The sequence below is a fragment of the Callorhinus ursinus genome, unplaced genomic scaffold, assembly GCF_003265705.2.
Source record: "Callorhinus ursinus isolate GAN/ISIS: 27379988/994484 unplaced genomic scaffold, GSC_fseal_2.0 scaffold81, whole genome shotgun sequence".
NCBI classification, from domain to species: Eukaryota; Metazoa; Chordata; class Mammalia; order Carnivora; family Otariidae; genus Callorhinus; species Callorhinus ursinus.
This window is the reverse complement of record NW_027397143.1, coordinates 3,133,418-3,146,471: the sequence shown is the minus strand read 5'-3', so window position 1 is coordinate 3,146,471 and position 13,054 is coordinate 3,133,418. Positions and strand designations below refer to the sequence as shown.

The following is a 13,054-nucleotide window of genomic DNA, read 5'->3' as shown; positions in this document are numbered from 1 at the left end:
ATAAAATTGACTTTTGTACTTTGATCTTGTATCCTGAAATCTTATTAAATTCATTTATTAGGGGCGCCTGGGTGGCTCAGTTGGTTAAGCGACTGCCTTCGGCTCAGGTCATGATCCTGGAGTCCCGGGATCGAGTCCCACATCGGGCTCCCTGCTCGGCAGGGAGTCTGCTTCTCCCTCTGACCCTCTGACCCTCTTCCCTCTCGTGTTCTCTATCTCATTCTCTCTCAAATAAATAAATAAAATCTTTTAAAAAAAATTCATTTATTAGTTCCAGTAGCATTTTGTAGATTCCACCAGATTTTTACATAGACCATCAAGTGGACTAAGAATCAAGAGTTTTCCTTCTTTTCCAATCTGGCTTGATTTCATTTTTTTTTTCTTGCCTTATTGAACTTGCTGGAAGCTCCCTAAAAAGAAACTGAAATTGAAAAACTAACACTTTTAATGGCAACAAAAATATGAAATTTGAATAAATAAAAGATGCATAATATCTGTACAAAGAAAATAATAATACATTGCTGAGAGAAATTTCTGAAGACCTAAATAAATGGAAACATATACCTTGTTCATGCATTGGAAGAGTCAGTATTGTTAAGATGTCAGTTTTCTCCAAGATGATCTATTCATTCAGGGCTCCAAAGGCCTAACAATGATTTCCCTTAGTCTTGCCAGATATTCCCCCAACCAGAGGGAAAGCCTCCTTACCCAGGAGCTCCCCTATCAGCTGGTCCAGCAACACTCCACCCAGTCTTCAACCTAACAAGTTCATCTCCCTGCTAGCCCATGAAAATACTCAAATAAGCCAATCACATCCTTCTCTAGGAAGCAAAGGTCACTCCACCCTCTTGTCACTACAAAGCCTGCCTCCCACAGCCCCTGCAGGTTCACTTCACTCCTGAGTGCAATCTCCACGTGGCCCTGCATGGCATATGGTGTCCTCTTCCCCTGGGCTGTGAGTGTATGGGACTAATAAATGGCTATCTCATTTGTCCAGTGTCAGTGTTGTATGTTCAGCCATCTCATACTATCCCTCCCTCAACAAAAGGTGAGTAAGAGGCAATCAGAACAAATGGCTAAAGTGAAAAAGACTGACCATACCAAGTGTTGGCAGATATGTGAAGACCCTGGAACTCTCAAAACTATTGGCAGAAATCTAAAATGGTACCATAATTTTGGAAAACAGTTTGGCAGTTTCTTAAGAAGTAAAATATGGGTGATATCACTGAAAATGATGGAGTGGGGAATTCTAGGGGGCTTATCCCTCTCTAAAAACTGAAAAACCTTGGCAAAAGTTGCCAGAAGCAAACTTATCAGAAGTCTAGAAAATAGTCAAGGATTTATAGGAAGCAAGCAAGAGCTTAAACAAAAGAAAGGCCACTGAAATGTGATAGGAGGGCTTTGTAGCTGCCAACTTACCCTTTTCCCAGTCCACACTCCCAGTGGGGTACTTGGGAGCAGAGTGGACTTTGTTCCCAAGAACTTGTGTTAGTTTTGTCCTGTCTGAGGTTTCCTGAAGGATCAATGCGAGGGGCTTGCCTTTGTTTTGCCAACTTGGAACGCTCTCAGGATGGAGATGTGGCTATACAGAAGATATTGCTCAAAGAATAAGCAGCTGTCACCTGGGGTTGGTGGGGGGCTGGTGGGGGTTGGATAACAGTTGAAGCAAAAAGTAAACAAGCCAGAAGCCTGGGAAGAAAAGCTACGGGTTGAGATACACCGGGGACTAAAGGCTTTGAAAAGCTCCCACGTGTAATGAGGGATCTAGAAAGCCTTGTGCATGCCAGGGAAGGGCATGTGCTCAGAAGAGACCTGAGAAGACCCTAAGTTTTTACTGCTTGCTTTCAGAAAAGCAGTGAGTGAAGTCTCAGGCTGAGTTGAAAATGGCCTGGTTAAGCACCAAAGGTGTGTCCCAGCAGAGAGATAACCCGCAAAGACCTGAAGGGTATTTTGTTCCTTTTTTCTTGTTTTTTTCTCTCTTGGCTCATGGTATCTCAAGAAATCCCTATCAAGGTTTCCCTATCAAGAAATCCCTATCAAGTTTTCGCTGTTACTAAGCTAAAGGAACAGAGACACTGGGGCCACACATCCCAAAGCACAGTCTTCATGGAAATTGTTTTTTTAAAAGTCACTACACAAGTAACTGCAACTCACAGCAAGCAATAACACACCCTGAGGAGATGTCAGAATCCGATTTCCAGGTTACAACAGCATAATATTTAAAATGCCCGGCATTAAACAACAACAACAAAGTATTAGGCATGCAATGAAATAAAAAGGTATGGCCTATTCACAGGGGAAAAAAAATTAACAGATGGTGTCCCTCACATGGAAATTACTAGACAAAGACTTTAACTTAACTCTCTTTACCACACTCAAAGGAAAAATAAAAACAAACCATGGACAGATGATGAAAAGAAACCAGAAAAACAATGTCTCAACAGAGAAAGAACATCAATCAGGAAATAGAAAATGTAAAGAGGAGCCAAACGGAAAATCTGAAGAAGGCTATAAACTTGTTTGTGTCCCCCCTCCCCAAATTCGTATGTTGAAATCAAATCCCCAATGTGTTAATATTTGGAGGTGGGCCTTGAAGGAAACTATTTGGAGGAGGAGGGCCCTCATGAATGGGATTAGTGTCTTTGTAAAAGAGACCCCAGGGAGTCTGTTTGCTCCTTCCACTACGAGAGGTTATAGTGAAAAATGGCAGCCCATGAACCAGAAGGAGGGCTCTCCCCAGACATCAAATCTGCCAACACCTTGATCTTGGACTTTCAGCCTCGGGATGGTGAGAAATAAATTTCTGTTGTTTATAAGCCATCTGGCCTGTGGTATTCTGTTACAGCTACCCTAATGAACTAAGAAATGAGAAGTCCAATACCTAAAATGAAAAATTCACTAGCAGGGACCAACTCAAATTTGAACTGGCAGAAGGATAATCAGAGAACTTAAAAATAGGTCAAATTAAATTATCCAGTCTCATGAGTAGAAAGAAAAAAGAATGAAGAAAAATCAACAGAGCCTAAGAAACCTATGGGACACCACTGAGTGTGCCAACATATGCAGCACAGAATCCCAGAAAAAGACAGAGAAAGGAAGAAAAAGAATATTTGAAGAAATAATGGTCAGAAACTTACCAAATTTGATAAAATACATGAAAGTACCCATCCAAGAAGCTCAGCAAGTTCCAAGTGGGATAAACTCAGAGACCTACACTGACACACATTATAATTAACCTGTTGAAAGATAAAGACAGAATCTTGAAAGCATTGTGACAACATAGGTGAACCTGGAGGACATTATGCTGAGTGAACAAGTCAGACACAGAAAGAGAAAGACTGTCTGATCTCACTCGCATGTGGAATCTAAAATAGTTGAATTCATAGAAACAGTGAGTAAAATGGTAGTTACCAGGAGCCGGGCGGAGGGGGAAATGGAGAGATGTCAAGGAGTACAGGGTTTTAGTTATGCAAGATGCACAAGTATTGGAGATCTAAGGCACAACGATGTGACTATAGTGAACAACACTTGATTGACTACTTGAAATTTGCTAAGAGGGTAGATCTTAAGTGTTCTCAACCCCCCCCCCACACACACAAACACACACAAAGTGGTAGCTATCTGAAGAGGTGGATATGTTAATTAGCTGGAATGTGGTGATTATTTTGCAACATATATCAAAGAATCAAATTGTACTTAAATTTATTATCTTAAATATAGAAAATTTTTAATTGTCAAATATAGCTCGACTTAAAAATTAATTAACTTTTAAAAGAGAGTAAAAAGACAACTGACAGAATGGGAGAAAATATTTACAAATCATGTGTCTGGTAAGGGTCTACTATCCAGCATATATAGAGTTCTTACAACTCACCAACAAAAAAGACAATCCGTTAATAAAATGGATGAAGGACTTGGATAGACATTTCTCCAAAGAAGATATACAAATGTTCAACAAACACATAAAAATAGACCCACCTTCACTCATCATCAGGGAAATGCAAATCAAAATCACAGTGAGATACCACTTCACACCCCCCAGGATGGCAATAACAACAATGAGGCTGTGGAGTTGGAACCCTTGCTGGTAGGACTATAAAATAATGCAGTCACTGTGGAAAAGTCTGGTGGTTCCTTAGTAAGTTAAACACAGAATTAGGAGATGACCCAGCTATTCCACTCCTAAGTAGACACCTAAAATAATTGAAAACAGGTACTCAAATAAATATTTGTACGTGTATTTTTATAGCAGCATTATTCATAAGAGCCCAAATGTGTCAACAATCCAAATTGCCATCAATACATGAATGGATAAACAAAAGGTGGTATATGAATACAGTTGGCCCTTGAACAACACGGATTTGAACTGCATGGGTCCATTCATATACAGTACAGTTCTGTGAATACATTTTCTCTTTCTTATGATTTTCTTAATAACATTTTTTCTGTCTTACTTTATTGTGAGAATATAGTATATAATACATCTAACATACAAAATTTGTGTTAGTCTACTGTTTAATATTATTGGTAAGATTTTTGGTCAACAATAAGCTATTAGTAGGTAAGTTTTGTGGGAGTCAAAAGTTATATATGAGTTTTTGACTGCATGGGGAGTTGAGGCCCCTAAGCCCTGAGTTGCTCAAAGGTCAACCGTACAATGAATTATTATTTGGCTAAAAAAAAGGAATGATTTGCTGATCCATGTTACAACTTGGTTGACTGGGGAAAACATGCCAGACATAAACCACACATACCATAAGATTCCACTGACATGAAATGTCTGGAGTAGGCTGATCTATAGAAACAGATTAGTGGTTGCCAGGGGTTGGGGGCAGGGAGGAACAGGGAGTGACTGTTAATGGGTAGGGGGTTTTCATTTGAGATGACAAGAAAGTTCTGGTACTAGATAGTGGGGATGGTTGAATAACAGTATAAACGTATTTACAGCATACTGAATTGTATGCATTAAAATGATTTACATGGCAAATTTCATTATGTGTATTTTACCACAATAAGAAAAAAGGTAAAATGTATATCTACCATATGATGCAGCCATTCCAATGGCCTGGGCTCAAGTCATGGTTGAGGCCTTAAGGCCATACTTAAATGGGACATGAGGGTCCAGCACCTTGTGGGTAGGGGTTGAAATCAGATCCTGGGGCAAGAATCAAGGAGGTTGGCAATGAGCTCACCTGTGCAAGCCTCTAAATGTCAGCCTTGGTGTCCTGAGAAGTCACAGGGGACATCATAGAAAGAGACAACCTGCTTAGCATGAAGGTTGGCATTTCAACTTTACACCTAAGCCAGTAACCTTAGTGAGATTACCAGCCCCTCAGAACCTCAGTGCCTTCATCTGTGAAATGGGGACAGAATAACTATTGGGGACTATGGTGAAGAAACGGTGTTGAGACATTTTACATGATGTCTTGTTCTAAGAAGGTTTTGAGGCAGTGCGGTAAATGTGTGTCAAGAACCTAGTGCCAGTGAGTTTCCTTCACCCGGTTCCCTCTCCCCTCCACAGGCCCTCCTTCCTTCCCAGATACTCTGCCTTCATGACCTCACCCCTTCTTCACCTGAGATTTCAGGAAAGGGCTTGACAATCTCACCCTAGTGGGAGAAGGCCGTCTGTGTATGAGCACAGAGTCCCAGGACTGGAGAGAGGAGCTCCTGGGAGAAATGGGAGCGGACAGGGCCTTTTCTGGAGCCCTGAAAGCGCCCCTTTGCTCCATAGAAAGCTGTAGTGCTGAGTTCTCACCTGGGCTCACAATCCATTCCCGAGGAAGTTGTATCTATGGCCAAGGCAGCGTGGTACCAGCTTGGAAACACCCCTGCCCTCCACTTCTTGGCCGGCCCAGCTGTGCCTTCCCAGAGGGCAGAGCTCACCTCTCCAAGGCCATCTACTGCCCAGGGCCCAGGCACACATGCCTCCAAGTGCGTGTAATCCCAGTGCAGTCCCCAAAGCACTGCTTGGGCCTCTAAGTTGTGACAGCTCTCAGCACTTTGCTTTCCAAGCTCTCAAGCCAAAGTATGTAAGTCAAAGGGCCAGGCCCTTGCTGTGAGAGGCTCCCCCACCCCTTCCAGATTATTTCATCAGAGTAAATTCCCAGCAGTGAGATGATTGGGCTAGAGAAGATGAACAAACACTTTTAAGGCTTTTGCTGCTTATTGCCAAATTTTCTTCCGGTGCTTGTATATTCTCACTACACCAAACGAATTTACTGGTTTCACTAGAGTGTTCTTGGCATTGATTCTTATCCTTAACTTCTCAGCATTTTTGCAAATGGCTTTATTCTTTCATTTTCAGAAGTACGAATTGCCTGTCGTAAGATTCTTATACCATAGAGAGGTCACTGGTAACCAGACATCTTTCACAAAATAACTAAATTTTTGGTCTGCCGTCATCATAGTTTTACTTAAAAAACAAATCCTGTTTTGTCCCTATATACCTCATAAGCACATTTCCCTACATAATCATAATGCTGTTATAACACTAAATGACCGAGAAGTCTTTGGTGTTCCCAAATGTATAGTCCATAGTCCCATTTCCCCATTGTCTCAAAAATAAGGCCTCTTCTCACGTATCTTGTTCAAATAGAATCCATACAAAGGCCACAGATGATATGTGGATGTTATGTTTCCTAATTCTTTTTCAATCTAGAGTGCCCCCACCTTGCCTTTCTTGCCATTGACTTGCTGCACGAGCGAGGTCAATCATCCTGTAGAGTGTCCCTCCTCCTCAATTTGTCCAGGCTGCCTTGTGGTGTCTTATCACTGGATCCTCTATCTTCTCTTCCTCCTCTAATCTGGAAGTCAGTTCTAAAGGTGTTTCCTAGGCATGCCTGGGTGGCTCAGTCGTTAAGTGTCTGTCTTCGGCTCAGGTCATGATCCCAGGGTTCTGGGATCAAGCCCCGCATCGGGCTCCCTGCTCCGCGGGAAGCCTGCTTCTCCTTCTCCCATCCCCCTGCTTGTGTTCCTTCTCTTGCTGTCACTCTCTCTGTCAAATAAATAAGTAAAATCTTAAAAAAATAAATTAAATAAAGGTGTTCCCTGGATTCAAGCTCAGTTCTTTGGCAGAAACCTCAGAGATGGGGCTGGGGGTTTCCAGCATATCCCATTTGGAGGCATAGGACATCTGGAAGCTCCTCTCTTAGTGACTCCAATATTGGTCTCTGCAAGGCAAATGTCCCATCAACATTTTGGGCATTGGCTAATGCCTATTGATTAGCAGTCAGCAAGGATCCACTCCTCAGCTTGGTGCCACAGGGGATGGCCATTTGATCATTCACTGATTAATTCTTTGCATTTGAAGATAAATGTGGAAAGAAATAAAGGAAGCCAGCATTCAGTGAGCACCTACTAATGTGCTGGCACAGTGCTCAGTGCCTAGCTGTGCTCGATTGTATTTAATCTTGGCAACATGACGAGCAAGAAAACTGATACGATCATACCAGAAATAGCATTCAGTAGCATTTGGGATGCTTCATTTTATTCAATCCTACCCTTGAGGTACACTCTGTTACTATCAAAATTGCCAGTGAGGGAATTGAGGCTCAGATGTGGTCTTCATTGGCCCAATGGCACAGAGCCAGTAAGTGGGAGGGCAGGATGTGAGCCCAGGCTTCTTGCCTTCTGCAAGGCTCCTCCTTGCAATTCAGGATGGGTCATGAATCACAGCTGGCATTGGCATTGGTTGCCTTCAAGCAGTGGTAATCAAGGAAATGGTCAGTGTGTAAGCATGCCCACCTAAGGCTTCTAGAATCCTTCTAGAAGGACTCAAACATGACCAACACTGTCTGGCTCAACAAATATTTATTGGCCACAATGTCTGCTCCTGTGAAACATAGAGGTCAGTCTGTTGGTGGCCATGCCTGTGGGCTGTCCAGTAGAGGTGGCCAGATGAGGTTCACACTGGAGATAGAGATGTGGGATCATTGGCAAGAGATAAAAGCTAAGGCAAGGCGGTGGAGGAGACAGCCATAGAGCATGTGAAGAGTAAGGGGGCAAATGGTCTTGGAGACACCCCATAAAAATGGAGGATAAATCATCTAACTCAAGGAAGGGAACTGCAAAATCTTACCCAGATCCCAAATATCCATCAGTAGGAATGAGACTATACCAGCCAGTCTGGTCATCCTGGGGAAACACATTAAGAGGATGACAGAGGGCCCTGCACTGATATATGTTCCACCCAATAAGACAGTCGATGGTGAGAAAATCAAGCTGCAAAACAATATGGACTGATTATGCTATTCATAACACACACATACAAATGCTTTATATACACTACAGGCAGACAGGTGTGTCTATAAATGCATAGAAAATATCCACAAGGAGAGTCAGCAAATCCAAACTATGTTCATCCGGGCCTGGGATTCACTGAGGGCCAAATGGTCAAGGAACCCTTGGCTTTATTGAAATAATTTCATTTGTATAAGAAAAATGTATTCATCTGTTACTTGAGTATTTAAAATTAACAGTATAAGTGAAAAGGCACTCAGAGACTTTGTGGTGGTGGCTGTTATCCAGCCTGGAGGCTGCCAAGGCTGGGGATGCTCCAGGGAAAGGCAAAATGGACGACTCCCTGGGGCCCAGCCCCTGGCTACCACCCTAGGCACTGGGGGATGCAGGAGGGGACTTGTGCCAAGCTCCTGGCATCCAGCCAGGCCTGCAGCAGGCCCTCCTGCCAGGCGGTGGGGGCTGTTGTCCTGGGCGTTCTCCCCGGTTCCCTCCTGAGGGTGGGAGAGGGACCAACAGGGAACCTGGAGGTCAGGACCCTGAGCATGTGCAGAGAATGGACTCCTGGTCCACCTGTGACACGGAGAGGTCTGGAGGTGAGGCTGATCTGGGGTGGGGCGCTTTGGTGCATCGGCCGCCATAGACAGCCTATGGTCATCCAGGCCCCCTCTGTGGTCACTCCCGCAGGTCCAGAGCCTTCCAGGTGGCAGTCAGGGGGTGAGGAGGTGCTAACATCCCCACTTCAGTCAGAACAGACCCAGATCTGGCCAAGGGGACATAGAGGCACTTCCCTCCCAAGTTATGCTCTGGACACTGAGCCCCAGCTTGGAAGGCTGTCCCAAGGCTCTGGAAGGCTGGGGACCAAGTGGAGCTGCAAGAGAGAGAGCTTCTGGAGAGAAGAGCTTCTGGAGAGAAGAGCGAGCCGGGGCATTCAGTAGCATCTTGGAACCCCTGAGAGCCTTGACACTGAAATTCCGTTTCCAGTCCGCTATGGTTTGAGTCTTGGTTTTGGGAGGCGCATCTGTTCCTTACAGTTAAAGCAGCCCATTGCTAAATTGCAGAGGGGGGCCAGCTGAACCCCATCAGCAGCCATGTGCTCTAAGATACTTGACAGCTTTGCCATGAAGAGGGAAGCAGCGGTGATATTGGAAAAAGGCCGATTGTCTTGCTTAGGTCCCCTGCCCACCACTTTCTGGTTGTGGAATGGTACAGATGTGTTCAGTGGCTGCCCCAGCCAGACCTGCCTAAGGTCACTTGGTACTCCTGGGTCTCTTTCCCCACAGTCATTCGATTATTCCAGCTATGAGCAGGGTAGGTCCAAGGTGCTGGGGACTGATTGCCTCCAGATGGAAGTGGGTGTGGAAATACATCAGCCCCCATGCTCCTCAATGGGATTCCCCAAGACGTGTGCTTCCAAGTTTCTCAGGAGGTCCTGTGGGGGACTGAGCCCCAGTGGTAACCTGCTCACTAACATGGTCCTTATGGACTTGCTTTCCTTCTCATGTCCCTTTCCTCACCATGTTTCCTGGGGACTTGCACCCAGCTAACCTACCATAGCACCCGTGTCACTACTTGCACCCAAACCCTTGTCTCAGAATCTGTTTCTGGAGAACCCAAACAAGACGGCAACATTTGGCAAGTGACTTCCCCACTCGGTGCCTCAGTATCCCCGTCTGTAAAGTGGGCACAATTGTGAGTGCTGGTTCCCCAGCATTGATTCATCCTGCTTCAGGTTACAGCTGAAGCTGTGGTCACTCCACTTTCGTCTGCCCCATGGTCAGTCTTTTTTTTTTTAAGATTTATTTATTTATTTGAGAGAGAGAGCATGAGTGGGAGGGGCAGAGGGAGAGGGAGAGAGAATCTGAAGTAGACTCCACACTGAACATGGAGGCCAATGCAGGGCTCCATTTCATGACCCTGAGATCACGACCTGAGCCGAAACCAAGAGTCAGATGCTTAACCAACAGAGCCACTCAGGTGCCCCTGCCCCGTGCTCAGTCTTAGTGCCACCTTCGATTTGGGGACTCAGGCCTGTCTTGATTGGGAGGAGAAGACCAGGCAAGGCCAACCAGAGCAGCCCTTCTGGACCGTGAATCCTGAGGGTGTAAAGAGAGGACAGATAGCCCAGTGCCCCAGCTGAGGCCACCCAGGTACCACCTCCTAGCTCCTACTTGAGCTGGCCTGGCTCCTGCTCTTGCCTGGCTTTGGTCCCCACACATCCTGCTCACTCTGAGGCTGTCCCTTAGCCTTCCCAACACCCTGTCAAGAAAGCCAGGCTCCCATGTATGGAAATTCCAACCCCAGCCCTCTGCATTTTTGGGGGTTTCCAGGAGCAACTTACATGTTTGAGCTGGAGCCTGTGTCTCTGAGTAACACTCCCTCCCCATGACTAGTGGTCCTCATGGGTACAATAGAAAGTGGAGTCATGGCTTTTGCACATCTCACTCGGGTACTATGGAGTTTATGCTTTGCTACTCCTCATGCTTGTTCGTGTCTGGTGCTCCATAGGTGGCAAGGTGTAGAACTCCCTTGTGTCCCACCCTGCACATTATAGGAGCTAAATAGGGGCATATTGAATGGCTAGGTAATTGGCAGAAGGAGTCCAGCATCCAGCTTTGGAAAAGTCTGGCTACAATTATAATTAGAATACAGAACAGTTTCATCAAACCCAAAGAATTCCCTCATGTCACCCCTTTGTAGAAACCCAGTCCCTATACTCAGCTCCTGGCCATCACTGATCTATTCTTTCTTCCTATACTTTTGTTTTTTCCAGAATGTCATGTAAATGAAACCATTAAAGTATGGAACTTCTAGAATCTGACTCCTCATTCAGCATAATGTCTTTGAGAGTCACGTCTCAATAAATTTAAAAGGATTTAAGTCATACAAATCATGTTCTGTGACCACAGGAATTAAATTAGAAATCAATGGAAGAAAGATATCTGGGAAATATCCAAATATTTGAGCACTCAACAATGCAATTCTAAATAACCAACAGGTGAAAGAATAAATCAAAGGGAAAATTAGAAAGTATTTTGGACTGAAAGAAAATGAAAACATAGCATATCAGAGCTTATGGGATGCAAGTAAAGCTGTACTAAAAGAAGACTTTAAACAGGAGAGCAAATTAAACCCAACATGAGTGGAAGAAAGGACATAATGAAAACCAAAGAGGAAATCAATAAAGTGGAAAACCAAAACCAGAAAGAACAATAGAGAAGACCAATAAAACTGACAAATGTCTGGCCACACTGAAATTTGGGAGAACGCAGCTTACCAATAACAGAAATGAGAGCGGTGACATCACTACAGATTTCTACAGATATTTGAAAAAATAATAGAAGAATATGCTGAAAAACTTTGTTCATGAATTTGAAAACCTTGATGAAATGCACAGATTTCCTTGAAAGCCACAAACTACTGTGGTTGACTCTAGAAGAAATAGATAAATAGCATTGTATTCATTAAAGAAATTGACTTTGTAGTTACAAACATTTCCCCAAAGAAAACTCCGGGCCCAGATGGTTTCACCAGGGAATTCACCCAACATTTAAGGAAGAGATAGTAACAATCTTATACAAGCTCTTCCATAACATGGAAGTGGAGACAATATTTCCCAGCCACATTCATGAGGCCAGCATTACCCTCATATGGAAACCAGGCAAAGACATTCTAAGAAAACTACAGACTAAAAATCCTGATAAAAATAGATGAAAAATGTTAAACACAAACTTAGTCAACCAAATTCAACAATGTATGAAAAGATTAATACATCATGACCAATAGGGGTTTCTCCCAAGAAGGTAGGGTTGAACTAAACATTCAAAAATCACAATGGCGGGGCGCCTTGGTGGCTCAGTTGGTTGAGCAACCCACTCTTGATTTCAGCTCAGGTCATGATCTCAGGGTTGTGATACCGAGCCCAAAGTAGGGCTCCGCGCTGGGGATGGAGCCTGCTTAAGATTCTCCCTCCCTCTCCTGCTGCCCCTCCCCCATTCTCTAGAAACAAAAAAAATCACAGTGGAACCCAGTACACGTAGTGGGTCAAATAGTGTCCCGCCCCCGATTCAAGCACTCTCAGTACTTCAGGATATGACCTTATTTGGAAATAGTCTTTGTAGATGTCATTAGTTAAGGATATTGGGATAAAATCATTGTAGGTTTAGGATGGGCCCTAAATCCAATGACTGGTATCCTTGTAAGAAGAGGAGGGGAGAGGTCACAAAGACAAACATGAAGAAGGCTATGTGAAGATGAAAGTAGGCAGAGACTGGAGTTACCTGGCCACTACCCAAGGAACACCTGGGACTACCAGAAGCTGGAAGATGCAGGAAGGATTCTCCCCTAGAGCCTTTAGAGGGGTCATGGCCCTGCTGACACTTTATTTTCAGACTTCTAGCTTCTATAACTGTGCAAGAATAAATTTCTGTGTTTTTAAGTGGTAATTTATTACACAAACCCTAGGAAACTAGTAGACCATACTAAGTAACTCAAAACAAACAAACCAAAAAACATGTGATCATCTCAATAAATGAGGAAAAAACATTCGACAAGATCCAACATCCATTCCTGATAAAAACCATCTCAGCAAACTGGGAATAGAGGGGGATCTTCCTCAGTCCAATGAACGTGGATTAAAAAACCCTCCAGCTCGCAGCACGAATGGTTGAAAGACTGAGTGCTTTCCCCTGTGATCAGGAACATGACAAGGATGTTCACTCACACCACTTCCATTCAGAATTGTACTGGAGTTTCTAGCCAGTGCAATCAGGCATGAAAAAGAAAAAAAAGTCGTTCATATTGGGACAGAAGGAGAAAA

General features: G+C 44.0%; 1 long non-coding RNA gene across 1 annotated transcript; it reads right to left on the bottom strand.

Moving 5' to 3' along the window:
* Positions 1-248: 248 nt before the first annotated feature.
* On the bottom strand, positions 249-3,236 carry LOC141371622 (uncharacterized). The gene is made up of 2 exons (XR_012376711.1): positions 3,138-3,236; positions 249-410 (listed from the first exon to the last, which is right to left on the bottom strand). It is a non-coding gene; the product is annotated as an uncharacterized lncRNA (long non-coding RNA).
* Positions 3,237-13,054: the final 9,818 nt, after the last annotated feature.